Below are 25,227 nucleotides of genomic sequence, written 5' to 3'. Positions count from 1 at the left end.
GCCCCGCTCTGTTGTGTGACTGGAAGGAAGACTCCGGGTCCCGTACCAACTCGGGCCCTCCAGTTTCAAGCACAGGCTGTGGTCACAACTGAGGAAGGAGAACAGAAGGCAGCGGCAGATCTGGAGGCTCCGTGTCAAAGGCTCTTTACTGTCAGCTGCACTTTTATTTGTGTAGCCTGAGCGTGTGTGTGTGTGTGTGTGTGTGTGTGTGTAATCGGAGAAGAAAATCAGATTGTGCAGTTTGTGAGCTATTCAGATGTTGTAGGAAATCTCTTTCTCTCTCTCCCCCCACTTCCCCTGGCTCTTAACCCCTGTCCCGCGGCCTCTCCTCTCCTCTCCTCTGCTCTCCTCTCTGTCTCTTCTTGTCAGCTCCACGTCCCAGCCAAGCATGCTTCATTATAGTAGACAGCAAGTATGTTCAGTGGCCAAGCAACATGTACCTGCTGAATTAAGAGCACACAGTGTGGTGAGGGGGATCATTGGCTCACTGTGACTCTCGGGCACATGCCTGCTGGAGGAGTGGACCTCTCTTGGGGAGCGGGGACACGCCCTCCCAGGCTCCAGGGGTGCAGATTGTTTGAAAAGTGTGCGAGAGCGTTTGGAGGCCAGTGAGCAGGATGGGTGGAGGGCACTGGTTATCAAATTCTGCCTCAGGCACAGTGCATTTGGTGCTACCAATAATACCTGAAGCCCTGATAGTATGTATTCCGTTAGTCATAGACATACTTGTCAGAATCCGACTCTCCGGGTGTGTGTGTGTGTGTGTGTGTGTGTGTGTGTGTGTGTGTGCGTGTGTGTGTGCGTGTTATGTGTTCCGCCTGCTCACTCTGAAGAAATGTTGATAATACAGAAGAGTATGAACCTAAAAAACCCTTAATCTAAACTACTATAAATTGTGCATCAACAAATGCACTTTTCCCAGGAAACTCAGGAGCCTCTGACTTCAGCTCAATAGCTGCTTCATCTTTCTCTGAATAATTCCACTTCCCTGGAACTCTCTCCCTCTCACTGTGTTTGTTTCTCCTGGTCTGTGAATTTCACTGCCAGGTCCTGGCTGCCAGATGCTCTGGGGCCACCTGGGCTCCTCTTAGCTGTCGGCAGCACCCGCTCACACCCCTCCTGACCCAAACATCTCAGCCTTGCAGCTTCTTCCTCTGAAGTGCTGCCGTCTCACCCAGCTGCCCTCCTAGCGCGGAATGTGGTGCCAGCGCCAAGTCCTGGGCCAGTCCTAGAGGCCGGTCATCAAAGTGCTCTCGTGTTCTCCCCAAAGACATCAGGAGCCTTTGTGCTGCTCCTGACTCCATCTCTAGTGACGGGGCTCCGGCCAGCTGAGTAGTCCCCAGAAACTCCGGGCGCTCGCTTAAGCCCACAGTCACCACAGAAGGCAGACAGCTGGCAAGGAAAGGGGCGAAAGCATGGCCCTGGGAGTCAGTGTCCGTAACTTTCCGCTGGGCATTTTCCTGTGGCAACCTCAGACACCACTGGGTTTTAGTTTTTCTTTTTCAATTAAACAAAAGTTCGTGCGATGCTTCCTTTTTGTTTTTTTGTTTTGTTTTGTTTTGTTTTTCTTCCGGTACCAGAAATCAAACTCACAACCTCGCGCTTGCCAGGCAGGCACTTTGCCACTGAGCTAAATCCCCAGCCCCCGATGCTTCCTTTTTGGTAATAAGACATATCTTTTTCTTGCGTTCAAGGGACATGATCATTGATGTTTAGCTCCCAACTACCTGCTTTATTCCTATCACTTTTGAGGCAAAAAATGTGTCATGAGGACAAAGGCAAGGGATTCAGGCTGTAGAGCTAGACTTCCGGAACCAAATCTCAGCACTGTCTCTGCATTGGGTGATTCGGAGCAGGTGTTGGAGCCATTCTGTCCAATTTCTTCACCTACGAAAGAGAGAGAATTTAGGAAGATGTTGGCAGGATTAAATGAGTTATTACACATAAAGCCATCACAGTAACACAGGCACTCAGCAGGTGCTGATTCAGGGAAGCTGCTCTTCTCACCAGCCTTGTTATGATCTACCCTGGTGGCCATACTGTACCTCCTGTGCTGCAGCTGGCGTCTGTTTAGTCTCAGTGGGCAGACTGGCTGGAAGACAGGTACATGTGAGAAAACTTGACTTTCTCATCCTGAGAAATGCAATGGATGCAAATGCTCTTTTATATAATTCTTATTCTTTGAGTCCCCAGACTCAGCGTACACTGCTGTCCTTACAGACAAATGCTATCAGCCTGAGTGTGGAGCTGATGGCCTCGCTGTACCCCCACCACCTGTCGATCTGAAGCTTTAGAGAGGGGACAGACGGCAACTCCAGGACACAGAGAACAGGAGCTTGAATCCTGTGTCAGCTGCCAGCACTGCAAAATGCAGAGGAGCGTGAAAAACACAGTGGTGTGGAGAGAAGAGACTTGGAAAACTTGATGTGGTACTCGGCTGAGAAACCAGGCTTGGATTTTCACAGCTATCACCTGCATGTGGGGAAATCTTCACCACCCCGTTCCCCACAAGACTGCAAACAATCCTATGACCTGCTGGATCTGTGTCTTCAGACCCAAAGCAGACATGCTCACACACGCAGCTCTGACTTCACGGGGGCTCCCAGCAGCTTAGGATCGTCTTCCTGTGCTCTGCATGGTTCACCGGACAAACGAAGTCCAGCGCTGGGGTTTTGCAGTGCTCTTAGCCCTTTCTCCCAGCTGGGCATCTTCCTTTCCATTGCTTATTAGCAGAGCCCTGACCAAAGCCACGGGGCCAGTTAAGAAGGTCCTTTGAACTTCGCCCTGGGAATATGTAAGAAGTGATTCAAGGTAAAATAGGCTAGGGTTCTCTATGAGAGGTGCAGTTATGGCAAGTACGGGAGACACTGGCCGAGGTGTGATGCTGTCTTTATTCCGCCTCTTATCTGAGACCTCCAACTTTGAATGCTTCTCCTTGTTGTTTTGAAATGTCTAAGATGCATCAAATGAATTTATATACTGTCCCATAAAACAGGCACTTCAGCCTTAACTGCAGTGAGACTTTTATTGTGCTTGAGTGGCCCTCTAGCTAACTGAGCAGCCACATTTATGGATAGAAAGGTTGGTAAGTCATTAAATATCTAGAAAGTACACGACAAAGTAAAGAAAATTATTATGGTGGGAAAAGAACTTAGAAAAACTGCATTTGAGGCTAGGGAAAAGCAGGATTTAATGTCAGTGTCTGAACTGCAATTCACGCTTGAGCACTTTCCGCAGGCCCAGAACTATATACGAGGGACATTACCTCGTTTAATTTCCCACCACTTTTAAGGCAGCCACCATTATCCACACTTTGCAGATGCTGCATCAGATTTACTGAGGCTGAGTAACACGCACGGTGCTGAGTGGTGAGTGAGGCCAGAGGCAAGCTCGTCCCCTGGGGCTGCATAGTCACCCACTTTCACCGGGAAGCAGGAAAATGAAATGTCAAGAACCTTCACCCACTTGCTGAGCACCCACTGTGTGCAACCCACGTCAGGGCTGCCGTGGCATGAGACACTCAAGTCTTCACCGTGCTCGAAGAGGCAGTCAAGGCAACAGGACAAGATAAAGATGTCACACAAAGCTGGTACTCTTTTATTATGGTGACGGAGATAACCTGTGAGAGTCAACAGGAAAAAGCGCTAGCTATTGGTTTGGGTGTCAAAAAACAAGTCAGTGAGCCTTGAAAAAGAATAGGAAGTAGTTGAACAAAGGGAAAGACTTTTGTCTGCTGATGGTTCAAGTGGGAATGTATGGCCGGATGAGTAAGAGCAAGCACGGCGGGTCCCTCAGGAAGACACAGCCCCCCCCCCACGCAGTCCTGCTGGACTAGCCACGTGGTGCCTCGCGGGACACTACATATGGCCAAGTGACACCAGCCAGAATGGATCAAAGTCTCCTGTCCGATTCACCCATGGAGTGCATTTCTTCTTCCTTTTAGGTTGCTAAGCTAGGAACAGGTGGGTCTAGTTGGTGCTGGCCAAATTGCTCATGATGTGAGAGGTGTCTTTTTAACAAATAAAACTGAACAGAGATAAACACATCCCAGAGAGTAAAGAAACAGATTTGATGCCCCCCACCTACCCACCCCCACACACAAAAAGATTGAGTTCCTAAATTCAGCTATACCTGAAGCAAACGAAATAAACTTTCCGGGTGTGGGAGCTACTGGACTCCCCTTTGGGGTCACATTTTGATTTGGACTTCTGTAACCTGCCAGATGAAATAATCTTGAACTATACAGTTTCTATCACATCTATTTAAAAGTAAGGATTCAACATCAAAAAGTCATTATGAAGATTAAGCTTTAAAAAATATCTACTATAATGGTTAGGTGCTAAACACACAGCAAATGTGTTTAGGTCATTTACTCATAGGTTCAAAAGAAAAGCAAGGTCCAATAACTGTAGTGGTACTTTTATATTAGTTACTATTTAACTATTTTTCTTTGTAATGGCTGCAGAATACCTTATTATATTGAAATAAAACTGTATTACTTAACCATCTCTACATTGGACTTTTAATTTTATAAGGTTTTGAATTTTTTTGGCTCATAAGCAATCAGCCTTATATTTACTTGTCAATCTTTACACATATTTTAAGACATTTCTTAGGCTAAAGATTCAGAAGTTAATTATCTTTCTGGTTTTGATGGCAGAGGTTCTTATTTTAAGTCCAACTAAAACATATCTAATAAATTACCTCTGAGCTGAGTGAAAATGTCAAATTCCAATTTTTTACTCTGCCCCAGATCCTGAACTTAAATATTATAGAAAGGATCTTTCCAAAAGATCTATGGAGAGTATTTTCTTCCCAGAGAGGAAAAAAACAAAACAAAAATCTGTCCTAAGAAAGCTGTTACTAAAACATTCGCCCGGAAACTTGAGATACAAAGGGAACATGAGAAATTCAACCCAAGCCATGTTTAGTATGCAGAAGCCAAGCTGGACAGCCCGGGAAGAAATTCCTGCAGAGCTCACTCACCTACCCAGCAGCGCAAGCCTCGCCCCAGTGCAGGCTCTGCACACCTTCGGTCTTGGCAGTAGCCTCGCCCACTGCGGCTCAGAAAGAGAAGGCAAGACCGTTAACAGCTCCTCTGCCCAAAAACAGCAGAACAAAGGGACGAAAAACCTATGGGGCTTTTTAAAAAGAATGCAATACTTGACACCTTCACCCCAGGTGTCTCGGATGTCGCTGTTCTAGACACCACCACCCGACAGATGACAGGGAAGGGCAGACCAGGAGTCCAGGACAAGTGAGGCCAGTGCTGCCACCTGGGGCCTCAGTGCCACTGCACAATTCTGTGGCCCCGTCAAGCCCCCAATTAAACCGTCTCCTGCAGCCTTCTTGGCTTTCCTTTCCCTTCGTTGTATAAATTGTTGGTTCAAGATCGAAAATAACCAACCAAACTACATGGGATTGATGTCCCTGATTAGAAGAGATGGCGGTGGGGAACACACTGCAGTCTTCAGGGAGCCCTCACGACTAAAGTCGGCACAGTACAGGCAAGAAGGGTGGGGACGGAGGGCGGTGGACAGCACATAATTAGTCATATTGGGGCTGTTTCTGGGTGTCCTCAGTGGTGCGGTCAACTTCCAGACTTCATTCTTGTAATTCATCGTTCCACATAGGGATGGGTTTGGGCCCCTGGCCATCTCTCACGGACAAATAACTACGCAGTCCTCACGCCAGATCTCAAAGCCTTCCTGAACCGCGGCCCTTCACCAACTCTTCAGCGCCGTCTCTGGCCTTTTTCTAAATTCCATGTCTTAGCTAAGTGGAGCGATTCGCCACTCCCTACGTCCCCAGGAAGGCTGTGTGAATTCATCTCTCTGCCTGGTTATTGAGCCTGGTTGTTATTGAGCCTGGTTATTATTAAGCCTGGTTATATTGCCTGGTTATTTCTGCCTTCCACAGGGAAGCACCTCCTCCCCCGCCCCATCCCAGGCTATCAAGATGTGATCCATCCTCACAGACCTATCCTAAATAACTCTCTGTTCCATGAAACATGCATCCCTTCACATGCCACGCTCACGAAACTGCATGTGTTTGCTTTCAAAATGTCCGAGGCTCTGTGTGAAAATCTCTCTGTGTGAAGACCACTAGCAGCTTGCATGTGGTCAGCTGTGTCTGAGTCCTCTTCAGATATCAAATACCTGGAGGACAAAACTGCTTCAGATACAGCTGTAAGTCCCAGAGACAGCGCACAAAGGAAAATAATGACCACCCAAGCTAAATGCACGAAGGACAGGAGCTTACTCCGAATTCCGTGACTACCTATTCCGCCTAGATTTGTTGAGGTCCTACTCAGTGCCAAGAAATGTAGTTAGTACTGCTAGAAACCTCATAACTAAATTCATTGCTTTATAATGAACCCCAGGAGAAGGAGGAAAAGAGCACCAAGATAAAGAAGCTGCACCATGTGGAGTCTGGACTATGGAGACTGGAGGTAGCAGGGAGGGCTGCTCCATGTCAGACGTCAGGGCTCGGAAACTCACAATAAGTATCAGTACTGTTAAGGCAATGCTGCATCTTGGATGAGGCAGGGGTTGTAATTTCAGATTTGTGGGCTTTAGTTCTTCTCAAATACTTCCCTAAAATATGAATACTACAACACATAGGGAATCTGCCCACCCCTAAGATTATAAGGTCTTCTGTCATGCACCTAATTCTGATTAATCATTTGGCAAGAAGGAAATGAAATCAACATATAGTGCATTCAGCAGCCCTGCAGCCTAAAAATATTAAATTTGGCCTTAATTCATACCTGACTGTTCAAAAGTATTTATAATTATGCAATCCTCTAGGTGAATTCAAATTTATAAAGGTCTGAAGCACTATTTCAGCCACTGGTTGCTGATACCTTTTCCTTTTCTTTTTTTTTTTTTTTTTCTGTCTTTTTGAGATCCTTTTTAAGGCTCTCACTATGCAGTGTAGGCTGGCTTTGAGCTCACTTTGTAGCCCAGGCTGGTCTTGAACTTGCAACAATCCTCCTGCCTCAGCCTCCTGAGTGTTTGGACTATGGGCATACACCACCGTGCCTGGCCACTGATACCTTTCTTGTTTTCTGTCTTTTTTTTTTTTTGATGTGGGAGGTCATTTGATAATTATGTAATCAGCAAACTGAAAAATAACTCTTGAATAAGGGCCATCCATTTAAAAACTCAGATATTAACTTTCCCCAGGGAGAAGTAGGGAGCCGGTAATACAGTGTTCTGCATTTGAAACTCAGATACTTCCCAAAGCCTGTGAAAGGAGAGAAACACCTTCTCTACCATGTCTAATACAGTAAAGGAAGCTCAGCAAGCCTTCGTAGTCTTGCTCATACAAAGTAACCTGACGATAGACCACATCTGAGCAGCTCCCTGAAGTGAGCAGTAGTAAGCTTATCTCTATCAAACAAAGGAAGCTTCCTTAGAAGAAAAAAATTCCCTGGCTGAGCAAGTGACCCCTCACTGATCTGTTATCTTGGGACAACACCACAGCTTCAGTCCCCTCCTGATGTGTCAACTTCTGATGAGCATCTTGAAGGCCAGCCCTGTTTAACTATCCCTGCTGGGCCAATGCTAATGAGGAGAGCCCAGCATGGGGCAGGCGTTGGGCAAATGCTTCCTGCAGGATGGAACCCCACGCCATGCACATACACAGCCTTTACACTAGGACGCAGGCCCCCATACACACCAACCTCTAGTCTAAAACAATCGCACGTCTATCTGCGTGCTCTTGATGCTGCCACACGCGCTAGGATAGAAAACAAGCGGCACCTGCTGTAATTCAGCTCACTCTCTTTCCAGTCAGTGCTTTCCACCCACTGAGGCAAATCGCTCTCATAGGCTTTATTTCCATTGCAATTCCACTTCTAACTGCATTTTATTGTGCAACTTCTTAACTGTCTCTTCTGTTGTGAAATTATTCCAAGTCTTTTTTCTGCCTTAATCATTATTTGTGCAACAAAGATTGACGCCTGCTGACACTGACTCACGCATTAATCCAGATGTGGTCACCTCAGCCAGGGTCTCTCCACCCTCCTGACCCTCTCCTTTAATACTTTATCTCTCTAAAACAGAAATCCTTTCCTTCCCCAGAGCTCTTGAATTAGGGGAAGAGGTCAGAAACTAAATGCTATCTCATTGCTCTTGTCTAAAAATACAGATTTTTTATTGGTTTGAGAAAGTTGGAAACAGGAGCCCTTTTTGCCTTCTAAGATTGAGCAACAGCTAAGTAGGAGTGACGGGGCAGATTTGAATGAGAAAGGCTGTATTAAGTCAGCCACAGTTAAAGCCGATTTCACTCCGGGAACTTTAGGCATGAAAAGCTATAATTATGAAAACTTGATATTCTGCTGCCTTTATGCATATTCACTTTATGAACTTAGACCTCCAGCAGCCTCCCAGGACTGCTTTCCCATTTTTAATAAGTACTGAGAATGAGGCGCTTCCTAAAGGAATTAAAGAAAGGAGGAGATTTTTTCATGCATGGAATTTTTTTCCTAAGCTTAGCAACAACATTAAAACTTAAAGAAGCCCGGTTTTTGTGTGTGCTTTATGAGTGCTGTGAATAAAATGAGCCTCTGCGGAGTCAGCAGAGAAAGCGTGGTTTTGTATTTAGGGGGACGATGGATCCATCAGGGGCAAAATCTCATCAGCTGCAGCCTCTAAATAACATCAGTGTGTCTCTCTGCGGTCACTAGGAGTATTTATCTTGGGGAAAGGGAGCGTTTCCGAGAGTCTCCAGAAGGCTCAGCGATCCAAAGCCCATGGCTCAGGGTTGGGTTCATGCTACTATCAGTCGAGCTCCCAGCTGGGCAGCAGAGAACCCACCGGGGGAGGGAAGAGTTGGGAATTAGCTCAGACTGGGCAGGGAAAACCTCCGTGTGACTGCCAGCCTCCAAGAAGACCCGTGTGACTGTCAGCCTCAGAACTCTGGGTTGGGAGGTATTATCATATTCAAGAAAGAAGCCAGTTCAGGAACAACTCTAAGACTGACCTTTGTATGCCTCTTCTTCCCAACCCTCAAAAAAAGGTAATCTTGTGAACCCCTCATTTCCGCGAATCTGTAAGAACGTAAAACTACACATGAAGGAGTTCCAGTAAGTACTAGGAGCTGCTTTGAAATCATTACGTTCTACACCCTCTGTTTTACCAGTAGAAGCCCAGAGAAGTTGTCCGTTGGCCAGGGTCACATGTCAGCTCACGGAAAGCTCCATTATTGCTCAGTGTGTCCCAAGTCCATCAGAAAGGCCAACCTGTGGCTCAGGCTGGCCTCTCCCAGTCAGCCGTGCTGTCCCACTGTTCTGGGTTAGCCTGGTTCCCTGCAGAAGGGACGCGCAAGTTGTGCTGTGAACCTTCTTGCCATTATTTGCATCAGAACAATGGCTGACTTGCGGACAGATAACTTCTGCCGAAGTTGGGACAAATTTAATGATCTTTTGCAAACAACATTTGCTTCCAAGCCACCAGGTGGGACTGTCGGTGGGTAAAGCCACTACCTGAATGTCAGGGTACTTTTTCTTTTTCCCTCAGAATCTGGACTCTTTCCTTTCTCTGCTGTGGATGATGGAATCTAAAATATTTATGTGGCTTTATAATGAGTATTTAACATTTACAGGCACCTGGTATTTGCCAAAGTGCAAATCAGTGCATATTAACGGGAAAATAACTGCTAGAAAATCTGCCTTGTGACATTTGGAGTGCAAGCCCCCTTGTGGCAACAGGGAGTGTTTCTGGGAGCAGTGTTGGGGCCAGTGATTCGGAGTGAGATTCCTTTGTTAAATTTGCTTAAGGTCTCCCACTTCAACTTCCCCCTCGAGTATTAAACTTCATTCAAAGAATACTGAGTGGTAGCACAATTATTGTTACGGCTTGTCTCTACGTGTTCCCCCAAGCTTTACCAGCCGTAGCTGGGACTTTACCAGAGTGGCTGGATGTAGAATGTTGATGCTGGGATTGATTCATGGTGTAATGCTTGGATCAAGGGCACTAGGATTAAGGATGTGAGTGCTACCCACCCTGAGGAGCCTGAATAAGAGAGGGGATAGAAAGAGCTGTGGTTGAACCTTGTTCCTTTGCTGCCTTCTGCCCACCATAAACTGTTTCTCCTCTGAGATGCCCCGCTGCCGTGTACCATCCTGCCTTGGAGCCAGGCAATTATGAACTAAAACCTCTACAAACTGTGAGCTAAAAACCTTTCTTTCCTTAACTTTAGGTGTTGGGTATTTTGTCTCAGCCAAGAAAAAAGTAACTAAGACAATTATTATGCACTCATTCACTCATCAAGGACTTACTAAGCATTGAAGATGAATTAATAAAATACCACCTAAGTATGTGTTAGGTGCTCCTCCTGTGATACCTTGGGCAATTTAAGAAACTGGTGGTTCTTAATGTGGCGTAAACTGGGGAAGAGTGGAATCTGGTAATGTTTGGAGACATTTTTGGTCATTACTGCTAGAGGGGCTGCTACTGGACACAGAAGTAGAGGCGAGGCACACTGTAAACATCCTCTGATGTACAGGACACCCTAAAACAACAATGAGCTATCCAACCCCAAATGCCAAGCGTGTCCAAGATGGTGGGACCCTGTGGTAAATCTCACTCTCTGGTTAACACTTGTTTGACTACATTGTGCATCAGCCTCTGCTGTCTTAAAATCTTCGAGAGGAGGGACCATTTTTTATTCTTCACTGTAACCCAACACCTAGCACCCATCCAGAACTGAATATATATAATACTCAGTATTTAATGAAGATGGGGTTATATCCTCCAAAGAGCCCACAATCCCAGGTATAGAATTCCCAGGTATCAAAACAGGTAAACAGTTTAGGGATAAATGTATCTGATCTTCATGGTATAATGAGATCAACGCTATTATCTGTGGACTTATAATTTACATCCAAATAGGTACTTTTGAAAGTAAAACTGAGAACTGCCAGTAATTACCACAAGCCCTATACTTGGCCTTCCAGAACAAATGAGGGCACACGCACAGTCAGTCCTCACGCCACAGCTCACACACAGCTGAGCACACGCCGAGAAGCAGTGCCGGTGCTTCTCAGAATTCATCCTCGCAAACACAGGCAGGTGCTGGACCTGTCCCGGGTTTCATGGGAGTTGGAGAGGTGTACATGGCGTGTCACAGAGCAACACATTACTCAGGATGAAAGGGTGAAATCCCATCATTTGTAACAGCATGGGTAAACCTGGTGGACCTTATGCTAAGCAAAATAAGCCAGGTGCTGAAACACAAATACAGCACCGCATGCTTTCACTTCTCCATGGAATCTGAGAAGGCTGGTGTCGTGGAAGGTGAGCACAGAATGGGGTCTGATGATGTTGGTGGAGTGGAGCCCAGAGGAAGGGGAGAGGCTGTCAGTGAGGCAGGAGGAGTAAACTCTGCTTGCTCTGGTACTGTGGGGTGAACATAGTCAATATAACACATTGTGTATCTCCAGATACCTGGAAGGGAGGATTTTAATATATAAATTATTTAAAGAAATCATAACATTTAAGGTAATAAATATACTAGTTAGCCTGGCTGAATGATCACACAATGTATTTTCTTTTTATTTTAGAAAGAAAAGAACAAAAACAAACACAAAGACATAAACAAAACAACATAAAAATAATAAAAACGGTACAGAATTTCAAACAAGGTGCTAGGAAATTAACAATGGTTGTTGTAGTACATATTACTATCTTCAAATTGGTTACTCAGATAACCAGATACAGGTATGTAAGATTGATGTGTGCATGAATCAAAACGTCACTTTATACCCTGTAAATATGTACAGTGATCGTGTGACTATCCAAAAATAAAAACAAGAGTCCTTACCTCAAAAATCAGAAATTAGAAAAGGTTCTTCGATAACTGGAAGTCCACTAGAGATTAAACATTACACGTGGAATTCAAAAATACATAAAAACAAAGATGCTAGAGCTCTTTAGGTGAAGTCTTCATTCTAGGCAGGTCTCATGCCCACTCTGTCCTCCTCCCCCACCATCCCAGTTTTCCTCCTCTGGTCCTCCTGCTCCCTCCTCCTATCAAAAAGGTGTAGCTGGGTCCCCCACCATTAACACTGCTCAGTCACCAAGGGGCCTGCCCTGCTTAGGAACCAATCAGAGACCAGAAATAACAGTAACCTTTCCCAGCTGCAACTCTCATGGCTGCAAGCAGTGCGTGGGTTTCTGCTAACCCTATGTGGGTCTGGGAGGAGAAGCGTTACAGAGGAAGTAATACCCACACAGCCTGTTGTCAGCCTCTTGGAGGAATTCAGTCCTAAGAGTCCACGTCTCGAATTTCCAGGAAGCCCACTTACTCGGGGGTCTTGGGCAAAGGCCTTGTGGGGAAACCCGCCCAAAGAAGAGTGTGGATTGACTTCTCCCAGCCCAAGCTTTGGAAAAACAAAATACTGAAGCTTCACTTTCACTTAATATTTGCCTTTTACTCCAAGCTCTATTTCAGAAAAAAAAAAAAATCGTTTATAGTCTTACTGCAATCACTTTAAAAATAAATACTTGTTTCTTTACGATCCAAAGTGTCTGCTTTGTTATAAACAAATAACTTTTCATTTTGTAGTCCCTTTTGACACTGCTACTATAAAGACATTGCCAGCTCAGGTACCATCTCTCCCCAGACCAGATTTGAGAACATTCTCCTGGATGTAAGGTCAGCAGCACTCACCAACCCTGTTCTGCCTTTGAGGTCTCAAAACTTTCTAAATGGGGGCTGGGGATTTAGCTCAGCGGCAAAAGTGCCTGCCTGGCAAGCGCAAGGTCGTGAGTTCAATTCCCGCTACCGGAGAAAAACCAAAAAAAAAAAAAAAAAAAACTTTCTAAATGAGTTCTGTATCAAGTGGCCCTTCCAGAATAAAATTTTACTGGTATTTCATACATTCCATTCCAGTTGGCATTCTGCAAGTACAGGAAACAAATACCAGATGGTAATTTGTGTAAGGAGAAGGGAATTCGTGCTAATTTTAGAAAGTTCTTGGCCACTTCTCCCTCCCACAGTTAGGGCAGGAATTCTCAGTGGAAATAACTTTCCAAGTTTCAAGAAGCATCTGTCTGATTTTTCTTAAAACTGTGCCACCCTTTCTACTTAACACTACGGCAAGCTGGTGCTCCCTGCACTAGGTTTTCACATCTTCCTCCCAATCCTTAGCAAATGTTCTGAGCAGAGCAAAAGAGGCCTGAGGAACTTGTGAGCCTTGATGCTCCATTTCCACGGTCACTCTATCCCTGGATCCCTTCGTTTTTAGACAGCCAGACTGTTCGAGCCAGCTTTTAACCCCTGGCCTACAGCAACTCTCACTGAAAAGGCTCCTTGGGGGGAACTATGTGGAAGGTGTAGGGAAGCAAAGCCTGGGACGTGCAGGCCGGTTGGCAGTGGGTAAAACAGATGGCTATGCAAATACGGTCCTCACACTCCATCGTAAGGTAAACTGTGAACCAGGGAGCGGCAGGTGGCTGGGCAAATGCTGTATGCATGTTTACATTTAGGTTTTAGACACTGCAATATTCCTAATTGAATTCAACAAACAGCTGAATTGGGAAATCACTGTATGCAAAACACTGCCCTCTGTCCTGAGATCCAGAGAAAGCTGAATTACAGAAAACCTTGACTTTAAGGATAGCTGGTTCACGCTCTCAAGCGCCATTTGGCAGGGAAAGCAAATGGCTTAGAAGGAGGAAGAACAGGGAGTGAACTGATTCTAACCAGAGACACCTGGACGTTCCTAGTGGTGGGTCAAATATGAGAATAGACGGTTGGCTTCTGTGGGCAAATACAGTGGGAAGCGTGGTCTTTGAATAGAAATAAATAAGAGAAAGAGGCCAGAATTAGGAAACAGCAGGAGGGCATGTGCGTGAGTGCATGTGAGTAGGGTGTGAGTGTATGTGAGTGAGGGTGTGCGAAGCTTGTGGGAGTGTATTTAAAGTGGAGGAAGGCAGAACGAGCCTGATGTGGAGCACAGATACACAGCTCATAAAGGATCTCCGACTCCCCCTCAGAAAAAATCATAAGAGCATGAGTTCAAAGCACTCATGTTGCAGTTGTTAGTTTTGAGTAAGAGAAAGGTTTAGCAAACCTGTATTTTTAGAAGCTATATTAACAATTAAATATACTGGTAACAGAGGCAGACATGTGGCCAGTTTGGAGACAATTGCTGGGGTCCAATGACAATGTCAGCTCTTTCTTGAGTGCTTGCTACACACCAGGCACAAAACTGCACTACAGGTGCACAGAAATCCTACGAGCTATGTGTTTTAATTCCCATTTCAACTGAGGCCCAAGGTGCATAACGTAGCTGGTAACTGCTTGAAGCAGAAGTGAAGCACATTTGCCTATCCGGATGAATCACCTCGCTCCGTCCAAAAGGAAGGCAAGAAGGAAGTCAGGAAGAAGAGCTTAGGCAGACGACTGCATGTTAGTATGGAGCGGGAGGCTCTGCCTTCTGCCAAGCCAGTGCATGCAGATGAAGGAGTAGGTGTAGGGGGAGAGACACGGAGCTATTTCCAGACGAGTGAAGCTGGAGGAGCGCAGGACCCCCATGTGTGGATAGTAGCAGAGTCGGGTGTGGATCTGAAATTCAAATGAGGCCGTGAGCGCGGGTGAGAATGTGCAGAGGGGAAGCAGCAGAAGAGAGAAGTGGGGACTTCAGGATCCCCATTCTGCGGGAGAGACAGGACAGGGCTTGCAAAGAGAACCTGGAGAACTTGTGGTGCTAACTCCATCAAAGATCGCCCAGCAAAGAGCTCATGAAATGAATAAATAAGAGGTTTCCCTTCATTCTTCCTAGCCACAGTGCCTTTATGAGCTGTGTATCTGTGCTCCACATCAGGCTCGTTCTGCCTTCCTCCACTTTAAATACACTCCCACAAGCTTCGCACACCCTCACTCACACACACTCACACCATACTCACATGCACTCATGCACATGCCCTCCTGCTCTTTCCTAATTCTGGCCTCTTTCTCTCATTTATTTCTATTCAAAGACCACGCTTCCCACTGTATTTGCTGCATACACTGATTCTGCACACACAGCTATTAAAAAACAAACAAAACCCCCAAACTCCTATTATCTGTCATTTTAAGGAAGAATATACTCTGGTGTTTCTCCGTAGTTTGAGTTCCAAGCACTGGGAGTAGATTTAGAAATATACTGGTTTTTTATTTCCTTGTGCGTAATTTGGAAAAAGCAAAGAGAGAGCCTTGACCTGAACTTCAATGAGATGGCTAAGACCCTCACGGCTGGCACGCCCAGCTCTGGCAGAGCTCAACAACGCAGTCCACCGTGCCCACTGACTGAGCTGGTGGGGTGCACTGCTGTTAGAAATCCTAGAACCAAAGATTTAAATCTGCTTTCTTATTATCTCCGTCTTGAGTCCAACTGTCATTTCCATAATTCCGAAGGCTCTCACACCTCTTGTCTAAAGAGCAACCAAGTCTTCTACAGGTCTGCCCCTCTTCCTTCAAATTAAGTTTCCTGGAGGCATTAGTTATATATTTTTATTGCCACATCCTTTAAGTGTCTCCAAAAGTCAAAGTACCACTGTCCAAGTATCCAAGGCAAATACATTCAGACTTCCGTTTTTCTAGATTCCTAATCCCCAGAGGGGTCTCCTGTGTCTGAGCCCTCCTGGCCTGCTCTCTGCTCTGTGTGGAAGACCCTTTCTCAGATACTCCATGTGGGGAGGGGGGGTCTCTTATTTCTTCAGATCTTTGTTCAAGCACTCCTTCTTAACGAGATTTCCCTGACCACCTCTCCTAGAGTTTCAGCACCACATCCTCACCATCGTCCACATAGCATCCTTCTTCCCTGTGTGATCTTTCCTCCAGATACCCACCAGTATCCAAGCCACTAAATATACCGCTTCTTAATTCTGTTCATCAAGAGCAGGGATTTTTGTCTGCTTTTGCTCACTCACATATTTCTAGTGTTAAAAACACACTCTATACCTGGTGGAAAATGAATAACTAAAGCTATTCAGTGATTGTTTTCTTCAACAATGTTTATTGTCCCGAGTTATCTGAATAATTTTCCCAGCTCTCATTTGAGAGGCCTAGGTCATTTCAAACTGTTTTGGAGGCTGATTCTGCATACACAGCTATTTAAAAAAACAGACAAAACCCCAAAACTTCTATTATCTGTCATTTTAAGGAAGAATATACTCTGGTGTTTCTCCTTAGTTTGAGTTCCAAGCACTAGGAGAAATAATTGTTCCATTTTTTAAAATATTAAACTGAATTATGACTTTTCACTTGAAAGGTCTTCTCACTCATGCTTATAAATAGCTATTATCTGACCTAAATGAGCTAGAACCTCTCTAATGGCTACAGTGAAATGAATCCTTACAGCCATTTCATATTTAGAAACAAGTTGGTGGGCGTTAGAAAAAGAAAGCTATCTCATTACTTTTTAATGAACAAAGTTCATCAAAACCTTTGAGACTCAAACCTGCAGTTTTGAGATAGTCCCTCTTGCCTGGTGAAAAATATTTGTGTACTGACAAAATATAGGCGATTTAGCAAACACAACAGTATCTGTGAGAATGATTGATTTCTTTATCAAAATGCATGGAATTAAGTGCACTGGAGCAACTAAAAACTGTGACTCACAAAATACTTAATAGGAGTTTTTGCTACTAGTTAAAAAAATCCAGAGTCGGGCAGGCCTGTGGGGTGAACCACAGTGTAAGTTTCAGAACATGGTGGACAGGAACACCAACCAAAGCCAGGCAGCACAGGGTCTGCAGGACAGTCAGCTGGGGTGCTGCTGCTTAGCTGCCGAGAAGCAGAGGCCTGAACCCAATACACACATCAGCTTTATTGACACAGTGAAGAACTGGTTAGATTTAATCTCTGCTCCTGAGAGCAAGTGGGCTTTGTCGTTGTTGTCAGAGGGGTTGGCATCCAATTTACACATCTCACTTCAGAAAAGCCTCACCTCTATCACCAGCGATCTGCTTTGGGAATCCATTCTTGACAAGTAAGTCTGGTTAAAACAGTTCTGCCTGCCCTTGGTATGCCTATTAATAATAACGTGACCATTAATACTTACTGAGTACTTATGATATGTCCAGCATATAATAAATATTTCATATGTTAGGTTTCAATTAATCCTCACAACCATTTCATGGGGTAGATATTATCCCCTGCTAGACAAAAAGGGAAACTGAAGCTGAAAGGGTATAGACATCTTATCTTAGCTAAAGCCAAGTCAGTGATAAAGAATCCAAGAATAACTTCAGAACTATAGCAACTGACCTTCACTTCCAAGGGGGAAATGACACAGAATGATACCGAATGGATGTTTTCTACCAGTATCTTGAGTACAATCATAAAAGGTACACTCTAAACCAGAAAAACAGACTCCATTCCAGGGTGATACTTCGTCAGCTGCTTCCAGGGAGCACAAGCTTTCAAAACCTTTGGGAAGGTCAAAGGAGATGGGAGCTGTTGCTGAAACAGAAGCAAGGAGAAAAGCCCCATGGCCGTTGCAAAGCAGTACCATAGTGGACCATACTGCCTGTGTGTTTGATGTGTGATCACACAAAGATATGTATCTATTTTAAAAAGCAAAAACATTAGCAAAACATGTAAGAAAGGAAAACAAAAGCTTTTCTAACCCACAGGATCCTGAAGTCTATGCTTGTCTTCACTCACTTGTGGTTCCCAGGATGAGAACTTTTCCCTGAAATCATTCCAGGGTTCAAAGGCTTGTCTCTCACATGGGAGACACCTAAGCAAAAGCCAACAGTTTCATGCATGCATAAGACAAAGGTCCCTACCACGGGAGACTGGAAAGGTTTATCAAAGGTTATTTTGATTTTGATTTTCATGTTACAGAAAGAACTCATTTTCTCTTCTTGTGTGTAATTCATCCCTCCCCTACTCCCAGCACATGTTAAAGGGCCATTGGCATTGCAAGTCTTGGCTTCATTTTCACTTAAGGTGTTTACCTTAAACAGGTACTGTAATTCGGACTGCACATTCTCTATGTGCAAGCCATTCCCCCAGCACTTTCCCATAGGTTTGATACTGCTGGTCACGGTGCATAAACTAGACAACAAGGATTCCTAAAACTGGAATCATGCTGTTGTACACTTACTTCCAAATCAAATGCTCTGAAAAACGCTTTCTATTTGATGCCATTTTATTTAGTAACAGTGAAAAGCATTTCCAGATAGAATATTATGAACAGCACTTAACAGGGCAGCTCTGCGAACTACAGAAGATTATTACATCTCCAGCTAATTTCTGCAAATTTATGTGGAATCAGGGTCCTCTTTCTGACTAATAATATCTTGCACAGAACTTTCACTTTTTTAGTAGCTAATTTCTTCCTCTCATCAACAGGACTTAATATAGCATATAATGAGATCTCATTATAACAGATTTTAATATATCATAGGTCAAGCAATGGTCCCACCGCGTAACTCCTCATGACAAGATTCTAATAATACGCAGTTTGGGAAAGTACATATTATCAGACTTTTGTCTGGTAACGTTAGGTCTAACCCCCAGATATTTAGCTTCATAAGTTTCATAGCAGATAATTAGGGGAAAGGAGAAAAAAACAGCAATATATGTTTTTCTTTTCTATTTTTGTAAAAGATTTTGCTCTATCTGCTCATATTGTTTAAATATAACACTGCAATAAGTGGTTCCAGAATTATCAAAATATGTGTGTCACAGCTTCAGCAAGTCATAGTTTTAAATCCTTAGTAGATGTGTATTGGGTTAAATAACCCTTAGTTATTGCGGGCTGATCAGGCCCACAGTCTCCCATGCAAGTGGATGGTGAAGGCTTAAATAAATGAGACAACTGAAATTATTTCAGGGCTCCAGGAGGGACTAACTCTCTTACAGCTTCGATACTCTCTGAGTTTAGACCAAGACTTCTTTGGGCAGCCCATAGTTATTTGGTTTTCAGACAAAGGATGGGGGTACTCAAGAAAATGCAGGAATCTCACAGGACCTTGGGAGAATTTTCCCAAGTAGTAAATTATGTCAATCAGGAGAATTACCTTATCTTTAGGTTGGTATTTATTGTAGGATTGCGGAGCCTGCAGCTGCAGTCTCCTTGTAGTTAACTGGGGTTGGAGCCAAACGTCCTCAGCTGGGGCTTTATCTTGTCCTTTGAGGAGTCACAGCTTCACAGGCCAATACAGGCCTCAGGGTGACCAGGGACTCACAGAGGTTTGCTTACTATGAGTCCGCTGCCCATCTTCAGACAAGGTGCGTAAGCTTTAGACAACTCACAGGTAAACACGGAAAGCCAACTGGCTAATATTAAATCCAGCTTCGAGTCACTTTGTAGTGGTCTCTAACGGATGTGGACCAATGCTCCAGAATCAGACAATATTCACAAAGTTATCTTCATGGTTATTTTGACTTTGGGAAAGAGCCTGAAGTGGTGAGTAAGGTGGATGAGGACATATCATAATGTTCTTATTTGACAGATATTGCAACAAACATTTTGAATTGATTCAGGATGTCAAGGCAGCTAGAAAAGACACTGACAAAAGACAATTTCCTGGGCCACTCAGGAAGTGACAGGAATGATGGGATAAGTGTGTGTGAAGTGAGGGGGTATCCTGTGGGGGATTAATTACTCTTTACTGTAATAAATTTTTAGTTTTACGTAAACATTCACCATATTTTTTTACCGTATATGTCCTGGAGCTACCATGGTGCGTAGTGACCCTGAACAGTTTACTTAACCTCTCTACGCCTCTTCCCATTAATTTCTGAGAACAGCAGTAGTAATACCTTCCCTGTCAGTGAGAACTGAGTGGCGTTAACTAACTGTTACTCAATAGATGGTACAAGAGAGAAAGTGGGAAGAGTTACCTTGAAATCAGAGCGCCAAAGTGCGACTCCTACATGAAGACGAGACAACGGCAGCGCATGCGCAGAAGCGTGGGGAACCGTTCCGACAGCAGAGCCGAGGAATGCAGCGGGTGCCAGAGCCTGGGAAGCTCTGTGTAGGCTGAGACTCACTTCCCAAAGTCTGTGCATGGACCAGGAGCCCAGGGGTCCACCGGGCGCCTGTGAGAAGTGCACTCTCAGACTTCACGACTGCCAAATCAGAACCTATTTCAGACAAGATGCCTGGAAGACCAGTGATACAGAAAGATGCACACCCCTTCCCTGGGACACATGTTGCTTCTCAAAACACTCAGGCTCCTGCCATCGTGTCCAGTGCACACTTACCAGAGAGTAACACCAGAGGAAGAAGGCAGCCGTATTCCCAAGGTTCCCACTGGAAAAAGCTGTGAGAATGAAATTCTAACACTGAAATCTTAGCACTATGATAGAACTCACAAAAACAAGAATAGCTAAACAAAACATGATGCATAAGTTGTGATTCAGTTAACATGTGTGCCTAGGTAGCATAAAAAACACAAATATTTATTTCATGCAGGTTAACGGAAACCAAGAAAACATGATCACTTGCTGGGAGGGTTTGAGCAGAGCCCCTGAGTCTCACACCCGGAACACAGTGTCACTTTAGTGACGGGAATGTCTGTGTTTATCCACACACACACCAGACCCCGCTACCACCGCGTACAGTGGGCTGCACTCTGGGCACACCGCACAGTGTGGAGAAATCGACACACCCCAGCTCCTTCCGCGCCTTCCCCTTTCCTTCAAGTCTGCTCCCATCTGTCCCCAGGTATCTGCTTAAGTCCTGCCTGTGGGAGACGCAGAATCTTTGGGAATAAACACGGGAAACAAGGGACAAGGACAGGAGGGAGACCTGATGGTGAAAACAGTAATGGCATCTATCAGATGCCGCCCTGTGCCTGGTGTTTCCCCCATGACATTATGCAACCCTTTCTAATTCTCGCAATAGCCCTCTAAGACAAGCTGTGGATTCTGTACTATTCCACTGAGGAAATAAAAGCCGAGGTACGCGGTCAAATAATCTGCCAAAGGCTGTGCAGCTCAGCACAGCAGAGCTAAGACTCAAACTCAAGCCTGGCTTCCGCCTTCTTTGCCACAGAGAAAGGACTCTCCGAGGCCAATCGGCGTCTCACTGAGGAAGAGCTCCTAATTTGTAATTCAAATGCAATATTTTCCCTCACTTTCACTTCACATGATGAGTGGGGAAGTGGCGAAGGAATATTTTGCAGTCAGCCTGGATTTAAACTGTGGATGGTAAAGCGCAGGATAATTTCCTCCCTGGTATTTTAGAAGCTCTTCGCTTTACCCATCTGTTGCCGACTGACAGATGGGGTGATAGCTGACAGGATAATGGGTCTCCGATTCTGGAAAGGCATAAGGAGGGCTTGAAAAATAGCAGCTCTTTTCGTGAACCTGTATGTTAATGCCACTTGCTCATTTGAAAAAGGTAAGAAAAGCTGGTGGGAGGGAAGTGTGAGAGATACGCACAGTCATCCCCTAAGCAGAAAGCTTTCATAACCGCCGAAGGTCAGGTACAGTGGAATATGCCTATTCTAACATCATGCCGAGTTTTCCAAATCCAGCCACTTAAAAAGATATGTGGGGCAGGTATATATATATATATGTATATATAAAACAGTTTTTTTTTTTTAAAAAAAAAAAAACCTTCTCGTTCTTATAGCCCAGCATTAAATTCTTTTCACATAGGCAGCTGGAGTAATGGGTTTCTTTATCTCTGAGATAATTTAGAAAACATGCAGATTTTTGAGGCCTGGATGTTTCCACCAAATGTTATGTCTCATTCCTTTTCCTTATTTTCAGTGGATGTAGAGGAGAAATTACTGACAGTAGACATTTGGCTGGGCATGAGGGACCCAAGTGGTTGATACGGTCCTTTCTGCAGCAAAGCAGTGCGATCCAACATTTATCATCACACTAATGACTCACCCTCCCAGCCAGAACATTTCCAAGTGGCCTAATGTCTTTACCCAATTACCACAAGTTCTTGTCCAATCATGTATGCAACTAGATGAAATATTCGCACAAGGCCCCCTCCCCACACACACACACTTAGATGTCTACAAACAACCAACACTCTAAACTGAGTTTACACAGTTTGGCCACATTTATTCAACAGCAACACGATGGTTTTATCTTTAAAAGAGTGTCAGAATATAGACTGAAAAAAAAAATCATTTCAACTGAATTCATGTCAAACATCACTGACCAGGACCAAATTGAGACAGGTTACTCGATGATGACATCATCTCCACATCATCACCATCACAACCATTTATACCGGAATTAAAATCTTCCAGTCCCCGTGCTGAATGTTGTTGCTTAACTATAATCCTCACAATAACCCTATGAGGGATGCGCACCTAACCCATGTTACAGATGTGACCGCTGAGGCTCAGAGAAATTCAGGCCCATGCACAAGTGGGCTTTATGCACATCAACTGTTCCTCTGGGAGATGTGGGACTAAGGGTACTGACAGCCTGGGTTTGTCTCAGCGGCTCCTCCCACTGTGTGTCACACCATTCCCAGGAAGGAGGATGTGCGTCTCCCCCGGTCTCAGGCAAGGGTGAGGAGTAAAGAACGTGCAGAGCAGAGTTCAGAGAGGACCTGGCTGAGAGGGTGGCATCGCTGAGGACCCTGGCACCTTCTCAGCCAGAATTTCTCACTGTAGCTTATTTAAAATAGTCTCCCATAGAACGTAACTATTTTCACGATCAAGTTAATGAGGGCGCTTAAAATTTTTAGTTGAATTAAGAAATTACATTGGATTTCATATTTGAAGTATCCATGTCTGCAATTATATGGCAGAAAAGGGGTAGTTGTGTCACCTACTTTTGAAAAGTGCGTGTCTGTGCACATGCTGTCATACATAGAACCCGAAGATGAGTGTGAACATCAGCTGTGATGGGGTGGATGTCGTGAAGGGACAGAGAAGCCTGCAGTCCACGTGAGAGGTACATCTCGGATACGGCTGCCCCAACTCCAGGCCAGCACGCCTGTACGTGCTGCACTCCTATACATGGGGCTTCCACGTGCTGCCTGACAGCTGCTTTTCCAGATGTGTTGCCTCAAGATGCCCAGAGGTTGGTATCAAGTACACCAGCCTGGTGACTAATTACCTAGATCTTAACATTCTCAGCTATCCGGCTCAGTGGCAGCCCCCAAAATACATTGCAAGTGATAAATAAACAAATACCAACAAAAAAGATTGACTCATTTTCAATGAACTCCCCTGAATTTCCAGGGGAAAGTTCCAATGAACTCTCCTGAATTTATTCTTGACTGACTCTAGCCTGACTTTTCCCTCTGTTATTTCTAATACATCGAACTGCCTTCAACAGTTGCCTCACCTCTGATCTACAATCTTGGGCTTTTTACTAGTCTCTAGTTACTGACAGATGTGTCAAAGTCAATGACCAGTTGTCTAGAAATAGTGCCACTCTTCCTGTGTCAGATCACCACGTCACCTAGAAACTATTCGTATTAGTACTTGTCTGCAGTACTTAATGTTTACACTCCTCGTGCAGAGTTGGTACAGGCGCACAACACATCTTGTTTTTCATTTCCTTTCCCTCTCCTTCTTCGCCCTTCCTCCATCTCTTGATCCTCTTTCCATTTGAGAAAGATCTACCTCGCTGCTTCCTATTATCTGTCTTTTAGTTTGCTCTTTACAGTATTCCTAGTTTAGGTTTTTCAAAAATGAAACCATGGATATGTAAACTTGTGTGTCTGATTTATTTCACCTAAGCTTATAGTCTCAAGATGCACCTGTTTTCCTACAAACGATTCAAGTTTTTCTTTCTTTGTGACAGAGTAGTACTCCATCGTGTATAAATACCACATTTTATTTACCCATTTATCTGCGGGTGAGAATATAGGACACTTCCAAGATTTAGCTAGTATTGATGCCCTCCTTGCTTTCTGGGGTGCTGGAATCCAGACTGGCAGGAATACTTTTCTGCCAAGACTGAGATGTGGAAACAGACCCACCTGAGGCCTCTCTACCCTGTGGACTCACCTTGTTTGTTGTGCAGCTAAGGTGGAGAGGGGCCACTGGAGGACACCGCAGAAAATCAACATCCTCCACAGCCACATGGGCCACAGAGAGTCCCAAGAACCAAGCAGTATTCTCCTCCTCCTCGTTCTCCTCCTCGTCCTCCTCCTCACACTGAAGTCCACCTCTCCTAGCAGCGTAGCCCAGGAAGCCACCATTCCCTGACCTTGTCCGCTCAACATGAACACTCATCCTTCTCAGCGCAAAAGCAATAGAGGGAAGCCTAGAGCCCCCGCTAGCGGCCAGTTCCAGACCTTTTATACAAGCACTTTGGGGTGCTTATTATTCTACATGAATCCGCTTTGAGAGACACCCAAGGGTCAAACCTAAAAGGATCCTGGATGCAACCAAACCTGTGTAGCTTTTCCTGCCCCGCTAAGCTGGTCAGGGCTCCTCATGTTTTTGCTTGTTTGTTTTTCAAGACACCATGACCTTTCCTGACAAAATTAGTATCACCACATGCTAGTACACAGTCTTCCCTGGTTGTTGGACTAGGTGTCTCTCCACCACAGTGAATACTGGGGCCATGTCTTTCTATTGATTACTATACTTCCAAGACCTGCCCCTAATAAATGCTCAACACAGAGTTGTTGAATAACTCAATGAACCTCCCGGTTTACTGTCAACACCATTGTACTAAGTAATGTCAGTATATTTGCTATACTGTCAGACTGTTAGCTACTATAGTACTAGAATATTCCTGTATCAAGACTTGTTAAAAGTCAGCTTTCAGGCACTGTGCTAAACACTTTATGGCATTATTTCCCTTCCCCTTGGCAAAAACCCTATGAAATTGTGTATCATTATTGCTCCTTTTTCCACGTGGGGAAACTGAAACCTCAGTCTTCCAAGGCTAGTTAGCAAGAGCTAGCACTTGACCCAAGGCTACCTGATTCCAAAGACTGTAGACTTTACCACCGTGTGACACTTTGTATTCTAAAACACCATGGATAGTAAGATTGCCTCACACAATCTCCATGAAGATTAAGCAGAATAATGTACTTAGGAGCTCAACACAGTGCCTGACCCACAGCACACATAGGATCAGGAGAAACTCTTAATAGTAGTCACATTGCTAACACTATTATTTATTTTGAACAACTGTTCATCTATTAATAGTATATTCACTTTTCTGAAAGGCTGTGCTATTTGCAATAAAAAGGTTAGGCAGGACCAATCAGAAATCAAACCAGGCTTTCAGCCTTGCCATATTGCGGAAAACAAAGGAAAACTTTGCCTGCCTTTT

At 44.6% G+C, this 25,227-nt stretch overlaps 1 protein-coding gene and 1 long non-coding RNA gene across 7 annotated transcripts in view; one reads left to right on the top strand and one right to left on the bottom strand.

Annotated features, from left to right (window-relative positions):
* Positions 1–25,227, bottom strand: part of LOC102023946 — a 97,959-nt gene that overhangs the window by 21,205 nt on the left and 51,527 nt on the right. The window contains exons 1-4 of one of the 6 annotated variants that reach the window (XR_001231828.1): positions 19,852–19,906; positions 2,575–2,784; positions 2,046–2,092; positions 1,728–1,887 (exon numbers count right to left, since the gene is read on the bottom strand). This is a non-coding gene — a long non-coding RNA (uncharacterized LOC102023946). Of the gene's footprint in view, positions 1–1,705; positions 1,888–2,045; positions 2,134–2,532; positions 2,785–19,851; positions 19,907–25,227 lie in introns of those variants that run through there. The other 5 variants (XR_264552.2, XR_264551.2, XR_001231829.1 and 2 more) reach the window with 5 other exon arrangements.
* The window catches only part of Synpr (synaptoporin), a 181,192-nt gene that overhangs the window by 131,707 nt on the left and 24,258 nt on the right, over positions 1–25,227 (top strand). The gene's annotated exons all lie outside the window — the stretch shown is intronic.

The sequence above is a fragment of the Chinchilla lanigera genome, unplaced genomic scaffold (assembly GCF_000276665.1).
Source record: "Chinchilla lanigera isolate Chin_1 unplaced genomic scaffold, ChiLan1.0 scaffold00116, whole genome shotgun sequence".
In the NCBI taxonomy this organism is placed as follows: domain Eukaryota; kingdom Metazoa; phylum Chordata; class Mammalia; order Rodentia; family Chinchillidae; genus Chinchilla; species Chinchilla lanigera.
Note: the sequence above shows the minus strand (reverse complement) of the source record. Positions and strands in the feature narration are given on the sequence as shown.